The sequence below is a fragment of the Saccopteryx leptura genome, chromosome 6, assembly GCF_036850995.1.
Source record: "Saccopteryx leptura isolate mSacLep1 chromosome 6, mSacLep1_pri_phased_curated, whole genome shotgun sequence".
Lineage (NCBI taxonomy): Eukaryota > Metazoa > Chordata > Mammalia > Chiroptera > Emballonuridae > Saccopteryx > Saccopteryx leptura.
Window position 1 is genome coordinate 14474025 of NC_089508.1, and position 23269 is coordinate 14497293.

The following is a 23269-nucleotide window of genomic DNA, read 5'->3' on the forward strand; positions in this document are numbered from 1 at the left end:
TCTGTAAGTGAATCTCAAAGTTGTGAGACAGGAGACACTACTTAGAGCATCATAATATACGCCTGAGGGAACCAGGTCAAAATGATAACGCCTCCAAAATTCTGATCTGGCCTGACTGGGCAGTGGAGCAATGGATTGAGCGTTGGACTGGGATGCGGAGGACCCAGGTTCGAGACCCCGAGGTGGCCTGCTTGAGCACAGGCTCATCTGGTTTGAGCAAAAAGCTCACCAGCTTGGACCCAAAGGCCTTGGCTTCACCAAGGGGTTACTTGGACTGCTAAAGGCCCACAGTCAAGGCACATATGAAAAAGCAATCAATGAACAACTAAGGAGCCACAATGAAAAAGTGATGATTGATGCTTCTCATCTCTCTCCGTTCCTGTCTGTCTGTCCCTATCTATCCTTCTCTCTGACTCTCTGTCAAAAAAAAAATTTCTGATCTGACCTCCAGGGTACACTGACCAACCCACAGAACAGAACAAAAGTTGGGCAGGGGCTTATTACCTGCCGTGAACAGAGGGCCTTTGGGCTACAGTGTGGTTTCAGTGGGGAAGATAGAATTGAAACGACACTACATGACAATCGAATAAACTGCCACCAAAAGCAAGTTTTTTGTGTTCACGGGCTACCCTCAGGAGGCAGTTGGCTTATTCAAGAAGCATTCATTTAGCACCAACTCCCTCCCAATGACTGCTGGGTGACAGTGACAAGTGAAGCCAGCCTTCAAGGGTCTGGGAAGTGAATGGAAGAGAAGCCCTGCGTTGCCCTGGGAGGCATATGTCCGGGTGCTGACGTGGCACACCCGGGGGGCGAGGCCAGTCTCTCTGGGGCGGAGCTTCCTGAGGGGTAAGCAATGGCAATCGCAGAAATAGTTCCGAGTATCACCAGGTGATTGATGGGAAAGGACATCCCTCGGTGAGTCCCTCACTGTTTCTGTGCGGGTTCAATCACTGTGTTCACCTGCCTCCCTATCCGGATTCTCTGTCCTCATCCAAGTGGTACCACAGCCGCCGCCTCCTCCCTCAGTTCACACTCCAGTTCTAAGCAATGACCAATGTCTTCGTTTTGTTAAAAACAGTTTGGTGTGAATGCGAAGTAAAATACAATCAAAGGTATTAAAAAGCTCCCGCTCATAAGCTGCCACGGTTTGATTCTAGCATCTGCGGTCCCACGCAGTGCATGTGGTTGGGGATGTCCTGTGTTTCCTTGGAGCCAAACTCAAGCTTCGGGACTCAAACTTGATGATGTCACTATTTGCTGCAGAGATGCCTTATTTGCATATTTAAATAATCTACAAGCTCTCTGATTTTAGGTGATCTAGATGTAGGCTGTATGTTTAAAAATGTTTTCCTGGACGATTGAAAACATTTTCTGAAAACAGCAGACGACACTGTCTTCAAAAGCTGTGTGACTCCTCAGGGCAGTGACCCCGCCCCCAGGTACCTCAGGTGTGTGCTGAAGCTGCGCTGGTGGAGTGGGGCGGGGCGGGGCCGCTGCCCGGACCGGTTTCTCCTCCTCTTGGTTGCACTCCCTGATGAAAGAACAGTGGTCTTTCTACAGTCTTCTAGAAAGTTCTGAACAAATGACGGCTATTTCAGAAGGAGTCTGGCGTGACGAGAAGGCTTTTGTGTATGAGCTGGAAGCTCAGGTCGCGCACCCCACTTCTCGGATCGCCTAGCAATTATCTGGCCCTACATACATGTGCACCAACAACAATGTGTTTTGACCATTTTTTTCCCTTTGGGATATGTAAGGCCAGCAGTCGCCACCGTCACAGCCAGGCAGGTGCAGGTTCACATTAGAATCGAACAGACCATAAAGAAACCAAGGAGTCGAAAACTAGTGGGCTATCCCTTTATTCTAGCCTCGCACCCGGCCGGCGAGTGAAAAACACAGTGGGCACCAAAACCCACTCACAAATTTCAGTTCCACAACCAGAAGAATCTTCTCCCAGTTTTTCCAGAATCAAAGGCCCCCACCCGCTCAGTCACCTCTGGTTCCCCATCTGCCAACATGGCTTCTTACTCTCTGCACAAACTGGCTTCTCCTTCAGCACCCTGCCATCTTGGCTGCTTCTTTCTCTCCAGCACTCTTCCTCCCTGCTCGCACTCTGCAAAAACATGGCCCCTTTCTTCCTCCTTCTTCTTCTCCTTAAAAACTTTTTGGAGCAAAACCCCTCCTCCAGCAAATATTAGCATAACAAAGCCCCTCCCCAAGCAGGATGGTAATTAGCAGTTTCACCCGGCAGCATCATTCATGTGAGCAGCAGCCATCTTTAACAAAGTAAGCGTAAAAATCACATTTTACAAACTTATTTGCCCAACAGGATACAAAACTATGGGTTCAGGAACTGGGTAAAAACATGTCTTCTTTAAAAAAAAAAAGGAAAGAAAAACTCTAAGTGAACAAATCCGTTTATTAAATGTTCAACTCTTCCCTTTGTTCCGTGTGCATAAATAAACCTTCCCAGAACAGTGCCCTTCAGTAGCGCTGTTTGCGGGACTTCCTTGATTCACCAGTGTTCCTGAGCATTTGGGGATAACGCATCCTAATGGCTTGAGAACTGTTTTATGTTAACTCCCTAACAAAGTGCTTATGGAGCACATGGCTAAATCTCCTTCAAATTACAGCCGTTTATTTGAGAGGGATCAAGGAATCCTATTTCTTTTTATCTGTTCCTCATTTCAGAACCGACTTCTAAATACCTGCAATGAGGAAGAAGTGCAGGGAGTCTGGGAACACGATGGCAGCTGATCCCCTAATCCTTCTGGGCGACGGGCTCTTTAGTAAGTGGGTCATTCTATTCATCCTGAAACTGGAAGGGACATCGGAGACCATTGAACAAACTCCCTACATGACAGAGCAGGCGGCCGAGGTGCAGAACAAGTCTAAGGATTTTCCCAGGATGACCCATCTAGCTCATGGCAGAGCTAGACATAAAAAGAGGAAAACGTCCTTCCTTTGTCATGTCCACCCGCTCGTATAGAATTATAATCATCACCTCTGTAGACTTCTAGAGCCCGTCAGTCCCCCATGTATACACACTTAACCTCCTGTCCCAGGCATTTCCTATAAGCTACAGTGAAAATGACTGTCTTTTAAAAGGATACATAACATCTCCATTGAGTGGTGGCCTGTCGTCTTCAACGGCTGCCTTACTTCTCGTTGTTTAAATTGCTTCCAGGTTCTGTTACAAGTAGCACCATGAGGAACATCAGGTATGTGAGCATTTGCATATTTTCAACTTGTCTTTGGTTCAGTAGCCTACTAGACTACTGGAACAAGAGGACAGTAGTATCAATGTCACAGCTCTTCACGTTCTGGCTTTGCCGGAGACCTCAGTGCCAACCACAGCGCGTGAAAAGCTCAGTCTCATCACACCCTTACCAGGATTGGAATTTATTTTTCTCTTCAGTTTTTTCTAGCAGACAAAAATAGGGCTTTATTGCTATTTGAATTTTTATTTAATGACTAGCAAAGTTACAATATTTTCCATGTATTTGCTGACCATTTATTTTTCCTTTTTCTGAGTCAGCTGTAACTGACTCCAAGAGTTCCAAAGAGAAGGAAATGAGCTTCTTAGTCTCCTTTCTACAAGGCTCCTGATGAGCTCTTAACTGGTGCCAGGCTGACAAGCACGCCGCCTGACCCCAGAGGGGGCTTCTAGCTTCAGACCCTCTAATTGCCCTTATATTGAGGCAAAATCCCTTTTCCTGAAAACGTTTACCTGAAAGTCCTGGGACGAGCCTGGAAAACCACAAAAAAATGCAAATTTCAGTCATCTTGCACATGGCAACCATTTATATGTTTGAAACAAGAATAATCTCCTCCCTGAGTCTTTTTTAGAATACGTGGTCTGAGCTCTGTCTATGGTTGTGTTCCACTCGGGACATGTCCCGATTTGTGCTCCGAACAGAGCTGGAAACAGGTACGGTTTGATGACAAGAAACCAGCACTTCCTCCGTTCTCGATCCTTTATTTCTGTTCATGGAACCAAAGACTAAACTCAGTTTTCCAGAAGTTCGTCATACCACTGATTCACAGTGAACTTGCTGTTCACTGAAGTGACTCAGTCGCGGCTCCTGGTGTACTTTTCCAGACACTGGTTTTAGAGCAGAGTACAGAACTTTATGTTCATCTCCATGACAGTCACCTCCTTAGGTCTGGCCCGTGGCTCCAGGTCAGCTGAGATTAGCCGTGGGGAGAGGGTGTCACCCGAACAATGACTTTCCCTCCAGATATCATTGGATCACAAATGTGAAAATGTCTTTTTTTTTTATATATTGATTCAGACTAAGCTGGGGCCAGGCAGCATGGTGCTGGAGACCCCCTCATAGGTCAAGTTTCAGCTCACTCAGTACCGCCCGGGGACCATCACTCAACTAGGTACACACGCACCTGGCTGTATGAAGATATAGCTTACATTTCCCGTGCCATCAAAAGTTTGTCAGATGTGTCCTTGAGCTCCAGGTATAAATCCATACTCTTCCTTTATTAAAAAAAAAAAAAAGAAGAAGAAGAAGGAAATAAAGTCATACTCTATGCTAATATGAATTATGCAAATTTGATATAAGGCAGTGGAAAAGAATAAAGTTTCAGTTAATGTACAAAACTTGAAATAATGTAAATCCTACTTTATTCCTATTGGGGATTAATCTTGATTTATGTATGTATTAAATAATATGAGGTCTTAAGAAACATATCCCTCATATAAAAAGCAACCACAATCTATTCAGCCATTTCACTTATTCATTCACTTGCTATGTTTTTGTATTGAATTTATTGGGGTGGCATTGGTTAGTAAAGTTATATGGGTTTCAGGTGTACTCACTCACTATATCTTAGTGAGCCCGAGCTGGCTTCCCTGCCAGGAGCTTGCAGACCATTCTTGTAACAGTCCCTGCAAGACTCTTGTCCAGGGCGGCGCTGAGACTATGGGTCTACGGTTTGCAGACACTGTGTTCTGTTTATAATCAAGAAGTTTCAGCAAAATGCTTAGTGGTATTTCTTCACTCTGTGCCTGCCTATTTAGAGGACTTTCATATAGTATGGAGTTAGCGTCAAATATAATGCATTTAAAATAATGGGATTCTCTTAAAAAAAAAAAAGAAAGTTGAGTTTGGTTATTCATTTTGAAATACTAGCACCTTACCCAGCATGGCCTATATACACTGCTCACAAAAATTAGGGGATCAGGAAACGTGCAGAAATACTCCGGTACTTTCAGCCTTTTGTATAGCGCATTTTCACCAATGAAATAAAAGTTGGTTTTGCACCTTATTTGCATAATCAAACAACTTTGACTTGCCGTTTGCTTTTCTGATGTTCTTATTTAATAAAAGAAATCAAATGCTTTTTTTATTGTTTCATATTCATTTTGAAATATCCACTAATTTTTGTGAGCAGTGTGCTTAAGCATCCAGAACTTCAAACAGTGTGGAAGGCTATCCCCAAGCCGGAAGGGATAGAGAAGAAATTAAGGAAGAAAGAGATTTCTGAAGTTTACAGATAGAGTCTCTCCTCCGTGCTCATGGTCAACCCACACTTGTGGAGCAACTGCTCCGTGCCAGACCTCATAAGTGCTGGTGGCACAGATGAAAGCTCTGGTTCCTACCTTCAGGTATGATCACCGTCTAAATCCAGCTGTGGTGATTAACAGGTAATCGGTATCAGTGGCAGCAGTGGGTGGTCTTTTCTAGACAGAAAACTACTGGTTGCAAAGATCTGCCTCTCTCTAGAATCTCCTCTTTCCTGTCGCCTGGTGGGAAGATTGAAAAGGACCTGTTTGCCACCTGCAGACGTGGCCACCCTTCCCGTGGACGAATAAATGATTTCTCTCCGAGCTGATCCTTGTTTCTTTCTCTTCTGCACGATGCTGGAAGTCGGTGTGGAGCCCTCGTGGTGTGCTGGCCAGGTTCTCCATCTTTGGGTGGTGCTGCAGCTGCGGCCAGCAGGGGCAGGGGAACACCCTCCTCCCACAGAGCCCCGGACCCAGAAATGTCAGCGCTCAAAGGGCTCCTGCAGCTTCGGCAGACAGAGCCAGTGGGGAAGAGACAGCCCCAGGGCCCCAGGGGCTCCCCCGTCTCGCAGGCCAGCCCAGCCTCCTCGCCGGCTGCTTGTGGACGGGCACAGAGGTGGGGAGAGGGGGCACAAGCTGGGCTGCCCCACCCTTTGGCTGGGCCACGGATTCCTGCTTCTCCGACGCAGACTGGCCGCACCAGAGCCCGTTGCCACGTGGGAAATCACACCACGGCGACTCTCCGCACCGACGCCCTCGGCTTGGCTAAGTCAGAATCCTCAAACCATAACTGGGGGGACAATCGATTCTCTTGTCTGGCTCTTAATGACAATCAATTCTCTCTCTGGCTCTTTGCTAAGTAAGTGTCACTGAAAACAATTGCATTCTGTGAACCTGGTCGCTGGCCTTGAATTTGCAGCTTCCTCCAGCTGATGGGAGTCAGAGCATCTTGTCATGGTCTGTTCCCAGTCAGTCACGCAGCGTGCTCGGTGGTACAATTAATGTTCTTTCCGGTCTGTTTTTTCAGGCAATGTGGCAGCTCCATTAATCAGAGAAGAAAGTCCACCCGCGTGCACAGGCTCTAAGGGACGGGCTGGGGAAAGTCTGGGTGCTGGCTGAACCCAAAAAGATGAGGCAGACTGGCTGTGTCAGATAGACTAGACTTCCAGTCCCAGTTTTGCTCTTCACCAGCTGTGTGACCTTGGGCAAATCAGCCACCCTCTCTGAGGCTCTGTTTTAGCATTTATAGACTGGGATAATAATAAGATTGATAAGAGGAATAAATGTGACAATACATGAGAAAGGGGGTTAATAGATGTGTCACATCTAAGAAACTCAGTAAGTTGTCGTTATTATTTTATCTTTGGGAATCTCAGAACGGCATAGTCCAGACTCCATCTGTGCTGATGCTGAGCAATTCAGGAGCCACTAGCCACCTGGGGCCATGGTAGAGCAGCTGAAATGTAGATCTAAGTTAAGATGTTCTCGAAGTGTGCTGGATTTCTAAGAGTTAATATGAAAAAGAGAATGTAAAATATCTCAATACCTTTTTAAAAAATACTTTTAAAATATTGATTACATGTTACAATAGTATTTAGACATACAGGGTTAAACAAAATACGTTACTAAAATGAATTGCACCTATTTCTTTTAGGTTTTGTTTTGTTTTTTGAGATGCTACTCCTAGAAAATTTTCAATTACATACGTGGCTCAAATTCTATTTCTCTTGAACAGCATTATTTTATATGAGTTGCTTTCAAAGAAGTCTCCTCAAATAGACAAAAGTTTTCAACAGTAACAACAACAAAAAGCTAGCAACACACAAAACCTCGGGAATTCCTATTTTAAATTTGTATCTCTTTAAACAACAACAAACAAACCAAAAATATGTATCACTTATGCTTCTCATCATGTCCTTTCTCTCCCCCTAATTTTCTTGCCTCTGGTCTTATTCTAAAATCTTTAAGTTGCCTCTTCCACACCCACTCCAAGTAGGAACGATCCCTCCACTTCGGCCCACAGGACGCTTCTCCTGTCCACGGGTTCTACCCACTCCACGACCGCCCTGTCTGCACATCCTTCCTCTCTCCCCCCTCTCAGGCCTGTCCTCTCCTATCTATTCTCTGAATTAGCGTCTCTGAGGAACTTGTCTCTGGATTTGGCAGCTGCTCCCAAAGAGATTTGGGGAGGGCAGAGCACACTACCATTAACCAAGGTCACAGAAGACTGCTGGATAAACCAGATTCCTAGCGGGTTCACTGATAACCCAGAGAGTCCTTTTCGGAGATGGTCTGCTCCCTCTGCGGTCGGGGAACCCAGCCCATAGGTCCATATTGTAGGATGCGTGAGCTGTGCATTGAACAACGCCAGGGGGCAGTATTTACACAAAGTCTGCCAGGATGTGAAAGATACGACACGGCGGTTGCCAGTATCAGGGTCTCCGAGAAGGTGAGTTAGTCAGTTTGGTGAGCTCAATATTAGAACCAAGAAGGTCTTGAGGGAGAGTTCATCAAAGCCATGGAAAAGCCAAACAGGGAAAAATGGAATTACGTGGAGGCCAGAGCACCTGTGTCCCTGAATCCCCAATTTCCCTGACTCTTCCTCTCGGCCAGAGCTGGGTAAACACCTACAAATTCTTGTCCTTTGGCTTTCTCTTTTTCCAAGCTACAGGAGGAAGCATCTTACTGTTCTGATGGTAACGTTTCTGTCCATCCGTCCGGGACACAAGACATTTGATGAGTTCCAGCTCAGCGACATGTCAGTTTTTCCTCCTCAGAGTACAGCCTGACTTCAGGATTCACCCAGGTCCTTGGCCACAGTTATGGGTTGAATTGTGCCCCTGAAGTCCTAACCCCCAGTGGTTCAGAATGTGATCTTATTTGGGTCCGCTACAAGCCCAGCCCACCCCACCCAATTAAGCCATGCAATTCTGGGCCATTGTCACGGGGAGAACACTAGTATTGAGTTCTTAGAATTTCTTTGAGGACTAAATGAGCTCGTTCTTGTGAAGAGTTTGCACGATGGCTGGGACGGAGCAGCCTTTCTATCAATGTTAGCTGTTATGACTCTCCTGCTGCTTCTTCTGGAGACCCCTCAGTCCCCTGTGCCCTGTGAGTATCCAGAAATCCAGGTCATGCAGGAAAGGGGACATGATGCTTCAGCAAGGACTCTGGATTGGAAGTGGGAGAAAAGGCCTTGGATTCAGCTCTGCTGCCAGCTAAGGACACTGAGCCTTAGTTGTTTTTTTTTATCTGTGAAATGGGAATTCAAGTACCAGTCCTCCAGGGCTGCCGTGAAGAAGAAATGAGATGATCTGTAGATAACATCTGGTATGCAGTGGGTGCTCAGTAAACATTTGTTGGATCAAAAGCAGGAGGAACAGTGTTTGGAACAACCCAGTGGGACCGTGGCACCTCTCCTTGCCCAGGGCATGACTCCAGCACGACGCATCACTGGTCACCCTTAGACTTGGGCCTGGCCCTTGGCCCATTGGCTCAGCCCCCTGTAGGGGTCACCCAGGGATACCTAGGCCTGAGCAAACAGAAAGAGCCAACAGGCGGAAGGGCCTGGCCTTTTGCCCTTCTCAGTGAGGCTCCACTCCTTGTTTCATGCCCAGCCGGGGTCAGTACTATTCTGGGAGCCCGAAGTTCTCACCAGGCAAGGCCAGTAAGAACTCCTGGGGCCCTGTTGTTCCCTGTGGAAGGCTGGGCAGGACCGTTGGGTGGGCTCCACCAGAACAAGGGGTTGTAGTGCACAGGAAGGTGTGTCCTCAAGAGAAACCCGCTACTGCAAAGGACGGAGGAAGATTCTCCACTGAGAGAGAGACACAGACCAGCTGCCCCCTAAATAACCTTCAACCTTCTCATCAGCAGGGCAGGCCTCGGACTTCCTGTGAGAAGCTGTTTTCTTGGAAAGGGCTACAGAATTAAAGCAAGACCAGTCATGTAGGTTGGTAGGCTGCTTTAATTTTACAAAGAGTTTGTTATTTACCAGCTTATTTTATCTTCACAACTACCCTGTAAAACAGCTTGAGACATAGTATCCCGTATTTGACAGGTGAAAAAAACCCGAGGTCCAGAAAGGCAAATAATCGATTTCAGTCATGCGCTAAAGGCTGAAACCGGAGGAGTTCCATATTGTGGATCCCAGTCCTGTGACTTCTCCACTCCGGAAAGTGGACAATTTAAGTGGCAGAAGGAAAGCTTCCCCTTTAATTTTTAGAGATATTTTAAAAGTAAGAGGGAAAGTGTTTTATATTCACCCATACGGATACCATTTCCAGTGTTCTTCATTCCTTTTGTATAAATATGTAGTTCCAGCTAGTATTACTTTTCTTCTGCCCAAAGGTCTTTCTTTGATATTTCTTGCAGTTCAGGTCTTTTGTGGATGAATTCTTTCACCTTTCTTATGTCAACTGTTGTTTATTGAGAGACATTTCAGCTGGGTATAGAATTCTAGGCTGATGGGGTTTTTATCTTTCACTATTTAACAGTACGTCTCTACTGTCTCCTGAGTTACGTTATCTCTGACGAGAAATCTTGCGGTCATCCTTATCTTTGCTCCTCTCTGCATAACGTGTACTTTTTTCTCTGGCTGCTTTTAATATTTTCTCTTTATCACTGGTTTTATATCACTCAATTTTCATTTGGCTTAGTGTAGTTTTTTCATGTTTCTTGTGTTTGAGATTCATGGAGCTTCCTGAATTGATGAGTTTATATTTTGTGTGTTATGGCATTTTTTTCCCCATTCTGGTTGGTGGGAGCATGAACTACTCTGAGCCCTGGATGAGCCCCTGGATTGGTCAGCCCACTCTTTTTGTCAGTTTTTTTTTTCCCCAGCCTCAGGTAGTTTGCTCGCATGCATGCATTGATCAGTAGTCAGTCACAAAGAATCCCCCACGGATCCTTAGCGCCGTCTCTCTTTGTAACTCCCCTCTCCGTGCGGCTCTCTTTTCTTGGGTGTTCTGCATTGTGAATTCTAGCTTCCTTCTTGATTCTCAATGTTGTCTTCTCAACTCAGATAGACCGTTAGGCTCTGTTTGGGTCTCCTTCCCCGTGCTGTGGCCTGGAAATTCTTTTTCCTTATTTGTTTCTCTTTTCTCAGGGATTCCTTTCTGCACTGACTATTGTCTAACATTTGAAAAGTTGTTCTTTAATATGTTTTACTGCATTTTCTGGTTGTTTAAAGCAGGAGGGTAAATCCAATCCTTATTAGTCTGTCATAGCTAAAAGTATAAGACCCCATAACATTTTTTTTTTTTTAGAGAAAGAGACAGACAGGGACAGACAGACAGGAAGACAGAGAGATGAGATGCATCAACTCATAGTTGTGGCACCTTATTTGTTCATCAATTGCTTTCTCATATGTGCCTTTTATGGGGGTAAGGGTTCCAGCTTGAACCAGTGGTCCCCAATCACATGGCCTTTACCTATGTGTGGGACTTCCATTGGAAGGCTGTTTCCCGGCCTGAAGCAGATATCCCAGACATCCTCATATACCAGAGAAGTACTGGGCTCGGGGCCAGACCAATATCTGAGCAATAGAGTCTCCTATGAGTCAGGACAGGTCCAGAGAGGGGCTCCATCCTTGAGGTGCTGTGTGGGGCAGGTGTGTACTCTGAGTCTGTATATGTGTGGTGCTAGTGGGAGCCTGAGACCATACTACATAGTCAGCCACTTGGAGTTAAATGTCAGCTTCATTTGCATCGCTGGCTTATCTTAAACTACAATTACAAATCTCCTGAAATCCCCAGTTTAATTTCTTGCCAGCTCCAAACGAGCACATTAGCAGCCATTGATCCAGCGGATCAGGGACCCTTCCTTGCCTTCAAGGAGCCCCTCTCTGTATGTGCATGAATAAAAACGAGCCTCTTGGCTCAGAAATACTCTGGTGGCCCTTTGGCAGAGGTTGAGGGTCTTTGTTCCCGGCCTTTCACAAGAAAACCCTACAAGTGCATTCCTTTGTAGGGTCCGTTTGTGTCAAATGCATTTTAAGGATCACAAGTGGTTTTTTAATAGTTATTTCTCACTAGCAACTTAGGACGCTTGGAGCATTGTATAGATGCTCTTTTTACATCTAGAGTGTGAACACCAAGGGACATTCAGGCTCTCCCAGCCTCTTCCATCACAGCCTCCACTGGGAGGCCGTGCTCCAGCCCTCGGAAACTTTCCCATGAGCCTCTGCTCGCTCCTGGCACTGCGTGGGGAGCCCGCTCAACCCGGGAGGGCCCGACTGTACTTATTCATCCCTGTTTCCCTTCGGTGTCTCGGTCATGGAACCCAATGTGCTCTTAAATAAAAGTTTGCAACCTTAATCACCATCACTTTATCTTCACACAGTTGCGATTTTGTGGCATCCAAAGCATTGTTAGTCTTTTCCTACAGCAGTGTGCAGGGAAGGAAGACAAATTTTACCTCTTCTTACCCTGTACCCATTGGGCATAAAACTCAACCCCCATAGAACCAATAGAGTATGAACTATTCATCTGGCAAAATAATAATTTTTTTTCAAAAAGAAGGCTAGGAGTGGGCAGTTCTGGGAAAGCAACCTTTCTGATGAAACTGAAGTTCACAGTTATCTCAGCACTTCGGTTGCAGCCGGGGGTGGCAGGGGGGAGTTGGGGGGCTGTGGGGGATGGTGGTTAGGGTGCAGGGGCAGCAAAGATGGCGGCCTCACCTGCAATTAAGGAAGGGAACCGACCTGGAGAGAATGGTGTTCCCAGCATATTGGGCACCGAGAACCCGGGCCAGCTTCCTGAGCGCATGACCTGTGCAGTCACACAGAGTCCCACATTCAGACGGGCTCCAACCAAGCTCAGTTTAGTGCTCTACTGTCACCATCTTAAGATTCTTAGTCATTTTTGAACAAAGGACCCTGCACTGGGCCCTTGTTCAAAAATGAAATTATATCGTCAGTCCTGCCCGGAGCAGACCAATGCTTACCTGCCTCTTCCTCCGTAGGACAAAATTCTTTTCAATAGTAATCATGAAAGGAAATGAACAATAACAGTGGCCAAAAGAGAAATGCAGACGTTAAAAAAAGTTTTTTATTGAACTTTGGTTACATGCTATATAAGTAAAATATTTTTTAAAAAAAATAAAAAAATAAAATAACTATTACAGCACAAAAAGAAAAAAAAACCCTCTCTTTATCCAACAGTTTCTACATTTACCTAACAATTTGAGATAATAATAGTTTACAAAAATAACTGCTTAGTAACAAATAATTGTTCAATAATGTTTATTTTCTTGACTTGCTCTTCAGTTTCTAAACGATCAGCAACTCCAAGAGAACAAGTTTCCATTTTTAAGGTACTATTTAAATTCAGTGAAATAGTTTAGGCACAAACTAAAAATTTCACTTTAAAAATAAAACTGCCACACACCCCTAGTTTGTACTTGGTTTTCTTTGGAATTTAGACACAAATAAAAATTCCAACTGGTCAAGTGGAATGAAGTTGGTCAAGTTCTGTGTTTATCATGATTTATTTCAAATCACTGTTTTAAATTTTTTTGTTCAAATGCAGCTATGGGTGGGTGGGAGACCTGGGCCCAGGGGAAACTGGAAGGGCTTCCTGCTGTCCTGAACTTTGTCTGGGAAGCTGTCCACCTGTGCTCCAAACTGGAGTCACCTGCATAACCGAAAGCTCTCTAAATTAACTCCCATGCAGAACACCATTTATGTTAAAGGATAAGTAAAAAAAAAAAAAAGCACTAATATTAAGGTTGCATATAGCTTATTGAAACTCAACAATAACCATAACTGTTTAGCAATTAGACCAAACAATGACAGTCTTCAGGAGTATTTATCACCAAGAATGGTTAGTATACTGTTGACACGCAGTGCAGACGAAGAGCAGACCAACTTGAGTATATTTTATTATTTTTAAGGTCTCTGCAGATGAGGCAGCTCCAGATTCCCTGCATTTATCTGAGCAGCTGTGCAGTGCTGCCAGGGAAGCCCTTTTTATTTTGCCATCAACAGTGACATTTTTTTTTTTTAATTTTACTAAGAGTATTATCAAGGGTACGGGGCTGCTAGTGGATGTACAATTCCGAGGCAGGACAATATGACGAGATCTCCTTTGACCTAGACATTTTACTGCAAGGATTTTTAGTCTAAATAGATGCTCATGGTTGTAGTTCAAGATTTATTAGCAACAACGTTCATCACAGTATTGGTTAGAATAATGACACGCGAAATAAATTGGTTGACTAAATCACAGTACATCTATGCATTTGAATACGTGGCAGCCAGTTGAAAAATGTTGCCTAAAAATTTAATGTTACCGGAAATTTTTTATAACATATTCTTAAGTGAAACAATCAGTTTATAAAACACAATATATTATATTTCCCTCTTTTTAATATAAAAGAATATGCATAGTATTAATATATGCCACCCACTCCCCAGCTGGAATACAAAATAAGTTTATATTTTCTTCTATAGCCAAATTATAATGATTCCTGACCCCAAAGATCACAGGAAATCCGTTCCTGTCCAAGGTCATTCTGGGAAGCACTGGGGAATGCTTGGCAGTTCCATGGATTCCACCTGCTTGGCGGTTCCATGGACTCCACCTGCTTGGCGGTTCCATGGATTCCACCTGCTTGGCGGTTCCATGGACTCCACCTGCTTGCTCCTCCGCTAGCAGCCTGGCTGAACTCAGCTCCGAGGCCGAAGCTGCAGGTCACCTCCGGCAGCTGTTTTGAAGAGTAGCTCTCTTTTCCACTCTGCTGGCTCTAACAGCTAAGGGCCCCTTCCTTAGCTGTGCCAACGGCCTAAATCCAAGCTCATGTGTTTAGTATACCTTTGCTAAAGGCTTGGGGAAATAACCCAGAGTCAAATGCATGGATTACCTTGGTTGCTTCGTACTTTATGTCCCTCTGGGACTCCCAGGCCTAACGCCCTCCTCCTGGTCTGTGCTCACAGGAGACGCCCACAGGCAGGCACCCAACCAGACCGCTTCCATCCCTAATGGGGTAAGGCAAGCCCTCTCCTGGTGCAAGAGCTGGCCCTCTTGCCCACCATGGACCACCAAAAGACAAAGGCTCCCTTTCCTTCAGGAAAGACACCCCACCTACAGACACACATCCCTCGTGCTTACAGGCATACAGGGCTTGGTCTGACCTCTCTGATTTAGAAAAAGCAAAAACAACCATTGTCAGCACAATTCCCAAAGCTATTTATCTAACTGTAAATAGCACAAGGAACACCAACATTCCAACTCAAATTTTCATTTCGATGGAAATCATGTCTCCAGGCCCTAGCCGTTTGGCTCAGTGGTAGAGCGCCGGTCTGGCGTGTGGAAGTCCCGGATTCAATTCCTGGTCAGGGCACACAGGAGAAGCAACCATCTGCTTCTCCACCCTTCCCCCTCTCCTTTCTCTCTATCTCTCTCTTCCTCTCCTGCAGCCAAGTCTCCATGGGAGCAAAGTTGGCCCAGGTGCTGAGGATGGCTCCATGGCCTCCACCTCAGGCGCTAGAATGGCTCCAGTTGCAGCAGAGCAATGCCCCAGATGGGCAGAGCATCACCCCCTGGTGCACATGCTGGGTGGATCCTGGTCGGGTGCATGCGGGAGTCTGTCTGCCTCGCCTCCCTGTCCCCTACCTCCAGCTTCTCACTTTGCAAAAATACAAAAAAAAAAAAATTAATGTCTCCAACTCATCAAGGGCAGCATCAGGCTAAAGAATCAGCCTTGTTTTCCTTAGTAACCATGTCACATTGTGTATCAGCCATCATATTTATGGTGACTTTACCATTTCCAATGCTCCAGGTAAGTCCTTTACATCTGTGTAACTAAAGAGCCCAGATGGGGACTTTTTCAAAAAGCCTTAGAAACCTGCTCCACAGGAGAGAAAGGACGTCTCCACCACTGGACACTGAAAATCATCCACACATTTCAAATGTGATTATTCATGTTACAAACATCCTCAAGGAAGGTGGCAACTCAGAAGTCACCTAACTACCAGGTGTTCTGACCCCCATCAAATACATGCAGGCCTCAGTGTGTTTCAGCTGCAGGCCCGAAAAGCAGCAGAACCAGACAAGCGATGCTATGTATGGCTGACCTCAGGACCAGCTGCATTGACTAATGACCGCCTGCCCTGGCGTGGACCAAGACCCTTAAAGAACACACCTGGGGATCTGATGAATATTCTATTGAGATCCTCCCCTCCTCCTCCTCCTTCTCCTTTTCTTCCCCTCAGGCATGGTTTCCTTCTCTTCCTCCTAACCTCGAAGGGACCCCATGAGTCTTGCATCCTGGGGAGCAATGGACAGCAGCAGCTCGTCCATCCGTCCCGACTAAACCCCCTGAGCCTGTCTCCAAGGCCCCTTGACTTCCCAGGGAGCCAAGGCAGCCCCACCTAGGCCTTCTCTCCCGTTGTTTCTTTTATCCCAGGCCCTTCCTGTTTCACCGCCCCAGCCTTGTAACTAATGGGAGCACTCATTTCTGGAGTGCTCTGAGCGTGTTCCCGCACGGTCAATCATTCCTTGTGTTACTTGCTGCACTTTATCTCTTGACTGAATTCTTCAAGAAGACCAGAATCATTGTTTTGCCGGTAACATCTCAATATTTTCTCGTCCCTTGGTTCTTTCTCCTGAAAAACAAAGCCCCCCGTGCTTGATTAATTAACACTGTCAGTTAATCAGATTTTACTAGGTATTTGACAAGTTTTGTAGACACTTGTCTGCAAGCTGGCCTGATGCTCAGTGGTAGATGGGCCTGTCTGAGCTCAGAGAACAGGTCGAAAGAGCGGGCTGGATAGTGACAGTGTTCAGTTCCATCAGCGTGATTTGGAATGGGGAGAGTTTGCTTTAAAAAACATTCATTTCGCCTGACCTGTGGTGGCACAGTGGATAAAACATCGACCTGGAACGCTGAGGTCGCTGGTTCTAAACCCTGGGTTTGCCCAGTCAAGGCACATGAGGGAGTTGATGCTCTCTGCTCCTTCCCCCTTTCTCTCTCTCTCTCTAAAATGAATAAAATCTTAAAAAAACGAACAAAACAAAAAACAACATTCATTTCAGCAAAGAGGGAGTTGAAAAATAGTGACATTTACTTACAGCTACACAATGAGTTTTAAAACCACAGGGGCACCTTGATTATCTTGTCTGTAGCTCACTTCTTGGACTCAAATCTGATTTTTAAAAAAATATTAATTTTAAAGCTTTAAAGCAATTGTTTTTCTTTGTGCTTGAGCAGTTTTTCATCTGTCAGGTGGCAAATGGGCTGGTGCTTTTTAAAACATTTTTATTTCAAATTACCAAAGTAATACATATTCATTGATGAAAATATGTTAAATACAGATGAGCTCAAAGATAAACAATCACCCATAATCTCACTGTGCTGCTCATGAAAAAGCTGCTTGTTTTGTGGCGTTTACTTCCTGCCTAATACATACACACTAGCACGCACGCACACACACACACACGTATACAAATACAGGCGTAGCCATGTGGAAACACACCTAGGTACAATAGCAGCATCGTCCCGGGCACGTGACTTCATGATCTGCTTTTCGTATAATAGTTTAGCAGCATGCTGTACATGTATCTTTAGATATTGTTAGTTCGCGTCTTTTTAATGGCTGCATCGCGCTCCACCATATTGTTGGCTATGTGAATTATTTCTGATTCTTTGCTGTTGTGATTGCTTCACTGTACATTTTTATTGTATATTCCTTGACTAGTTCCTTTAAGTGATTTCCTTAAGGCGAATTACTAAAGCAAAGGAAATGTGCATTTTTAAGTATTTTGAAATTCATGTTGGCAGCCCTGGCTGGGTGGCTTGGTTGGTTAGAACAGTGCCCTGTCATGCAGAGGTGCCGGTTCAGTCCCCAGTCAGGGCACATGCATGAATGGCTTGATGTTCCTGTCTCTTTCTCTCTCTCCCTTCCTCTCTCACTAAAATCAATCGATAATTTTTTTTTAATTCATGTTGACAGTATCCCTCTGGACAAGTTGTGCTAATGTACCCTTCTTTAAGCCAAATATGAGGGCATTGGCTCCTCTCTGACACGCAGAACCACCGCCAGTATGGGGTATGCCAGTATTTTTAAACATCTATGGTGAATGAGCTAAAACACTGATACATTAAGATCTGAGTCTGATTCAATGGTCTGGAATGGACCACTAGGACACGATCAGCGTACAGAGCGGTAGCAGGCATCTGTCCTGCTCCCAGACCCTGGATTCTCATCCTGCCTCGCACTGTGCCATTGTGTGAGCAGCAGGCATGCTGGGCAAAGGACACAGATGTTTACATAACAAAGAAATATACATGTGAGTGTCCACAGACACACACACGCATTGATATGTATAAGTATATCCCTATTTCATTGAAATATGTGTATGTTTAAATATATACACTCAAAAACAGCCACTCCCCCAAGACATGAAAATTATAAAGCAAAATGTTAACAGCAGTTGCCTTTGAGAGGCGGATGACAGACGGTTTTTATTTTCTTCCCTTTACGTACCAATGTTTTCAAATTTCCTGCAACGACCATCCATTACTTTTGAAAACACATAGACCCAAACAATGAATGTGATTTTTTTCTAAGCAAACAAAACTCCTCCTGGTATTCTAGGCGATAACTTAGCCCCTGATATTGTTTATCCCTTCACCACCCACCCGGCTTCAGGTCTGGAAACCAGAGCTCAGTTATCAGAAGATCCTGAGCACTACTAACCATCTGAAGCAAATCTCTGAGCCTCTGTTTCCTTGTCTTTGAAATAAGGAATCAGGGATGGCATTAGGTTTCAATGAATATCAGCTCTGTTGGAGTGGGACACTGTGTTGAGAAAATACTGAAATCTTAATCCCAAACAGAATCTGGAAAGTTGGAAAGATTTCTGTGGTAGACTAGTAAGGTCTGCCATGGGAAGAATTGCAGCAGTTGACTACTAATGTCTGTCATAGAAACAGGAGCAGACATCCTCCCATCCAAGGCAACATAATTGCCCTACCTGGACCGGACATCTCCAATACCCTGCCCAGTCTTAAGTTCTACTTTCTTGTGCTTCCTCATCCATCTTGCTTTTCCACATTACCTTCTCCCTTTCTAAATCCCTCACTTTTTAAAGAAAATCTGAAATTTAAGTTGGTTCACTAAATATTTGTTCTTAGAAATGTAAAAGTAAGTAGGGTTTGATTCCTGGTTTGGGGATGCTGGTCTTGCATGTCTCCTAAGTTTTTCTTGGACTTTAAAGGGGGTTTACTGTAGTGATGGCTGAGGAATCCACTGAAACGTACGGGTCAGGGATGCAGGGATCAGGCATATTGCAAAGGGAGATTATCGTGCAGAAAAGAGAGGCATACCGGCTGAGGCCCTGACTGGCTCCCAGCCCCTCCACATCTGCCTCACCTGCCCTGCCTGTGCTACCTGTCCCACAGGCCTGCATCTGACCCTCGGGGCTGAGAGCGGGGCTCACCGCGCACCAGGATGAGCACTGGCTGCTGGCAGACGGTGTAGAAGTCAGAGGGTAAGGAGCAGGGCAGAGCGTGAGCTGTCGGTGGTAGCAGGATCTTGTCAGTGTGCAGTCACTGGTGTTGGATTAGACTCCATCCTGGGGAACATGGGGCCTTGACTCAGGGACACCTGCCCTCTTGGCAGGGCTGAGAAAAGCGGACTAGCAAATGCAGAGCTTTCATTGGGAGGTTGGCATGGGCCTGCTAGTGGGGTGCTCTCCTGCTCTGGCAGAGTCTTTGGACCCGGATATATATTCCTCTCTGGGAGATGCACTTGTCATTCGATAGAAAGCAGAACATCCTGACAGGTAAAGGCATCTGAATGGGAAATTGGTCCAGATCTTCTCAAAGCTCCCCTCAACCTAGAGACTCAGTGTCCCCCTTTCCTCAAAATGTCGCCATGGAAGCCAGTGTGTTACTCACGCTGTTTGAGGACAACACTCTGTTTATGAGAGATGTCGCTAAGGCTGCCTGGCTTAGTGACATACCAACGTTTTCAAATTTACCACCATCCCATCCCAGCTCCCCCACTTACCATCTGCGTGATCTTGGGAAAATTAATAAACCTCTCTGCCTCGGTTTCCTCATCCATTAAATGGAGATACTACTGCTACTTCTTGCCTAGGGCTGTTGGGAGGATAAAATTAGCTAATGTGTGCTCTGTGATTGCGTTGAATGTTGAACGGATGTCTGTGTTTCCCTATGGACTGAGTGTGTAGATCAGGAATTATCTCTGCGTCTTTAACAGTCAAACATAGATTGCCCCAGAGCCTCGGCTATGAACATTTCCCACAGTCTTCCTCGTTCAAGAGAAAGACTTAAGTAATAACATACACAGATGGGCGGGGTGTGGAAATAACAGGAAACTTCCTGGAACTCCAGAGTCACTAGGACTCAGCTGATCTCCTGTGTTTCCCAGGAAACAGGTCTGTGCGGAGTGTCACGATTTGTCTGACATGCAGGAGCCGCACGTAACCTCACAAACCGCAGGACGGAGCCTTTGCCAACACCTTCAACAGCAGGGCTTGTAGGGGGAAGTTTACAAGTATCAACTTATGTTAAGGGAGTGGGTAATAAAATAACAAAAACATAAAATTTTAAAATACAGTAAATGTTATTTATTTTTTACAATTTTTTATTATGCTCTAAGATACATTTGTTGTGTTATATAAAAATAGAATAAATAAAAAACTAATAAAAATCATCTTCCATTCTGTGATCTTCCCACATAACAATTCGTACATAACAGCATTCTCGCCGTAGGTGGAGTCTTTGCAAGGGTTGTGGTAGAAAAGGGGGCTATCTGAAGAGTGAAGATTGGCCCCCAAGCCCCTCCCTAACACTTGTCAATCAGGAATCGGTGGGACCATTTCTAACCCCTAGAGCAGTGACACTCAACGTCAGCTGTGTATGGGATCACCTGGGGAATCTTCAAAAATACTAATGCCCAGGTGATTCGAAGGCGGCGTCAAGTTTGAGAACTGCCGTCCAGGGCACTTCCGCCTCAGGCTCCGGCAGGTGTTGGTCATCACTGAAGGCAAATGAGGGAGGGGCCGTAGAAAGGGGCCTGTGGAGGCCCATCTGTCTGTGTCATGTGAATTCTTAGGGTCCTTCAGCAGAGAGGACCTGGTCACAAGACCGAGCTTTGTTGGGCACGTGGTTGCCACAGCCCCTGCTTGCAGGGCCTTCTGTGGATTAGGCAGAAGGGATGGAAGAAATGGAGAATATGTTCTGTTAAACAGCTGAGAATACAGGGAGAGTTTGACAACGCTGAAATGCTTTAACACTGATTCTAGTAAATCAACATTTAAAAATCCACCGTTGCCTTTCTTTTTGGAGAGTTATTTTAGAGACCAGGCCAATGTGATTCCGTGTTGTCAGCTGGCTGACTTTCCACGGGGTCTTCCTCTCTAAAACCACTGCCATGGAGAAGCCCAGGGAGGAAGCAGGAGGCAGGTCCACGGCCGGTGCTTTGACGGTTAGGGAGACATGCTGGGGCACGGGGAGAAGGAGGGAAAGACACCCTCTGCAGACAGCGGTTGAATGGGGGGATGACAAGTGGGAGGCATGCAGGTGAGGGGCCCCAATCACAGTAGGGCAGGAAGTATGTTCTGGTCCTGCTTTCCAGGGACATCACGTGGCATGCCTGGCCTTCATGTCCTCCTCTGAAAAATGGGGAAGGGATCCGAAATAGATTGACACCAGGGGCTCCAGCCGGTTCAGATATTCTGGCAGATAATAAGTTTTAAAACTGGGTTGCTGACTGGTTGTCAGGAGGGAGAAGGAAGAAGACCTCTGTTGTGGGAACAGCATTCAGGAGGGTTTGGAGAAGGAATAGAGGAGGCCGGGGGACACTTTAGGAAACAAGGGATCTCAGGACACACGTGAGCCTGGGCACTTGGGCAGCCAGCTCTGTCCTCAGCTCTCCCTATGTCCCAGAGGCTGCCACTCAGATCGGGAGGCAGCAAATGTTGGCGGGACCAGCTTCCTCTCCCCTGCTTCTCCGGGACTTGCCGTTACCATGGTGATGGCTAGCCGGTGTGATGTGTGGCTTTGTACTGTGACCACCTCCTTTGTTCTCATCCCAGCAATAGGTACTACCTCTGGGGCTGTAAGAAAGGGCCCATGTAGGAAGTGTCTGTGCTTGTTGGACTCACCTCCGGAGCAAGCCTCTTCCTCCCCTTCCATGGCTTCTATCTTCCGAACAATGCGGTGTCCTTAGAAGTTCTAAGGCACTTAGGTCCTATTTCTTGAGGGAGGCAAAGAACAAAAATCGGAACTGTAAAATCCAGTAAATGAGGACAGAGTAAAGTTTGGTCTGTCCCTTTGCTCTGTCTTTGACAGGAGTAGCAAGAGATGCTTTATGGGAGAGACACCGTGGTTGCCTCGGGTGAAGTCGATTTCTAAAGGTTAGGGATGTGAGCCTCTGACTTGCCCCTTAATAACTCACCCTGGCTCTATCATTCACGCAAGCTCCTCTAAGCCCTTCTGGAACTTACTTATTCTTTCAGCCTTTATTGGCTTCCAAATGACGGAGACGACCCCTGAGACTTGTGGTTGAGTCCCGGCCTCATCCATCAGCTGTGGACTGCAATGGCGAAGTAATGCTTTCTGTAGCAAGTTCTCTGCTGGGGTTCTTTTCTTGGCTCGGCCTCTAAGAAGCTATGACCTTGAGCTAAGTCCTCCAGTCCATCTGAATCCAGGTTTCCCATTCTAGAAAACACAAGCAGGAGCATCGGACCACCCCTGGCTCATGGGGCGGTTGTATTTGATGGCAGGATGGATGGCAGGAGCTGTACCCTATTCATTGTTGCGTCCCCAGAGCCCAACAGGGTCCCTGGCACATCACAAAAGTTCGGTGAATGGCTCTCATATGGAATAGATAAAAGGGGGGAAAAACATTAGTGGCGATATTTCCCTGCCCTTTGGAATTCTTGGTAGCAAATGACAGAAACCAACTCAAACTAGCTGAAGCAAACACAAGGTATTTCCACCCCGTAGAACTGGGAAGTCCGGTGGCAGAGCTGATGTCGGTCCCGACTAGATTCCAAGGACTCTAGGAAGCCATGAGAGCAGAAACCATTGAAAAACAAGGGGGAAAAGAAATTTTAAACCTGTTTGTAGCCCATACCTCTGCAGGGGTAGAAAGAGGCTAAGCTTCAGTGTCAAAAAAACATCTGAATTTCTCATCCTGCCCTGCCCCTCTGAGATAATTGACCTTGGGTGAGTCACTTTTTTTTAAGTCCTGGCTTTCAGCTCTCTAAATGAGGATGAGAATATTTGCTTTGCACAGTGATTGAAAGCTTAAAAGAGGAAAGAATGTGAAAAGTTTCTACTAGCCTGAAGATGTAATTTAAATGCAAGTTGGGTGGCATGTATATTGTTGGTTTAAGTAAGCGTGAAAGCCTAATTTACTTTGCAGGAAGTCATTTTAGGAAGTATGTTCAGGACACCTCTCTATGTAAGTCTGTTTCTGTGCTGATCCAGACTTAGTATTTACTGAGTACTTTACGTGGATTATCTCATTTAATCCTTACCTGCCTCTGTGTGGTAGGCACTGCTATTACTAGTTCCATTTGAAAGATGAGGAAACTGAGGCTTTATGCATGCAAATAAGTCTGCCAAGGAACACAATAGTAGGTCGCAATGGCGGGAGACTAGTACTGTGGTCTGACTGAGAATCTGGCCTGTGTCACACCTGAGACTGTTACATCTCTTCCTGGAGTTCTTCTTGCCTGATATGGCATGCTAGTGCTGGATGGGACTCAAAGAGTG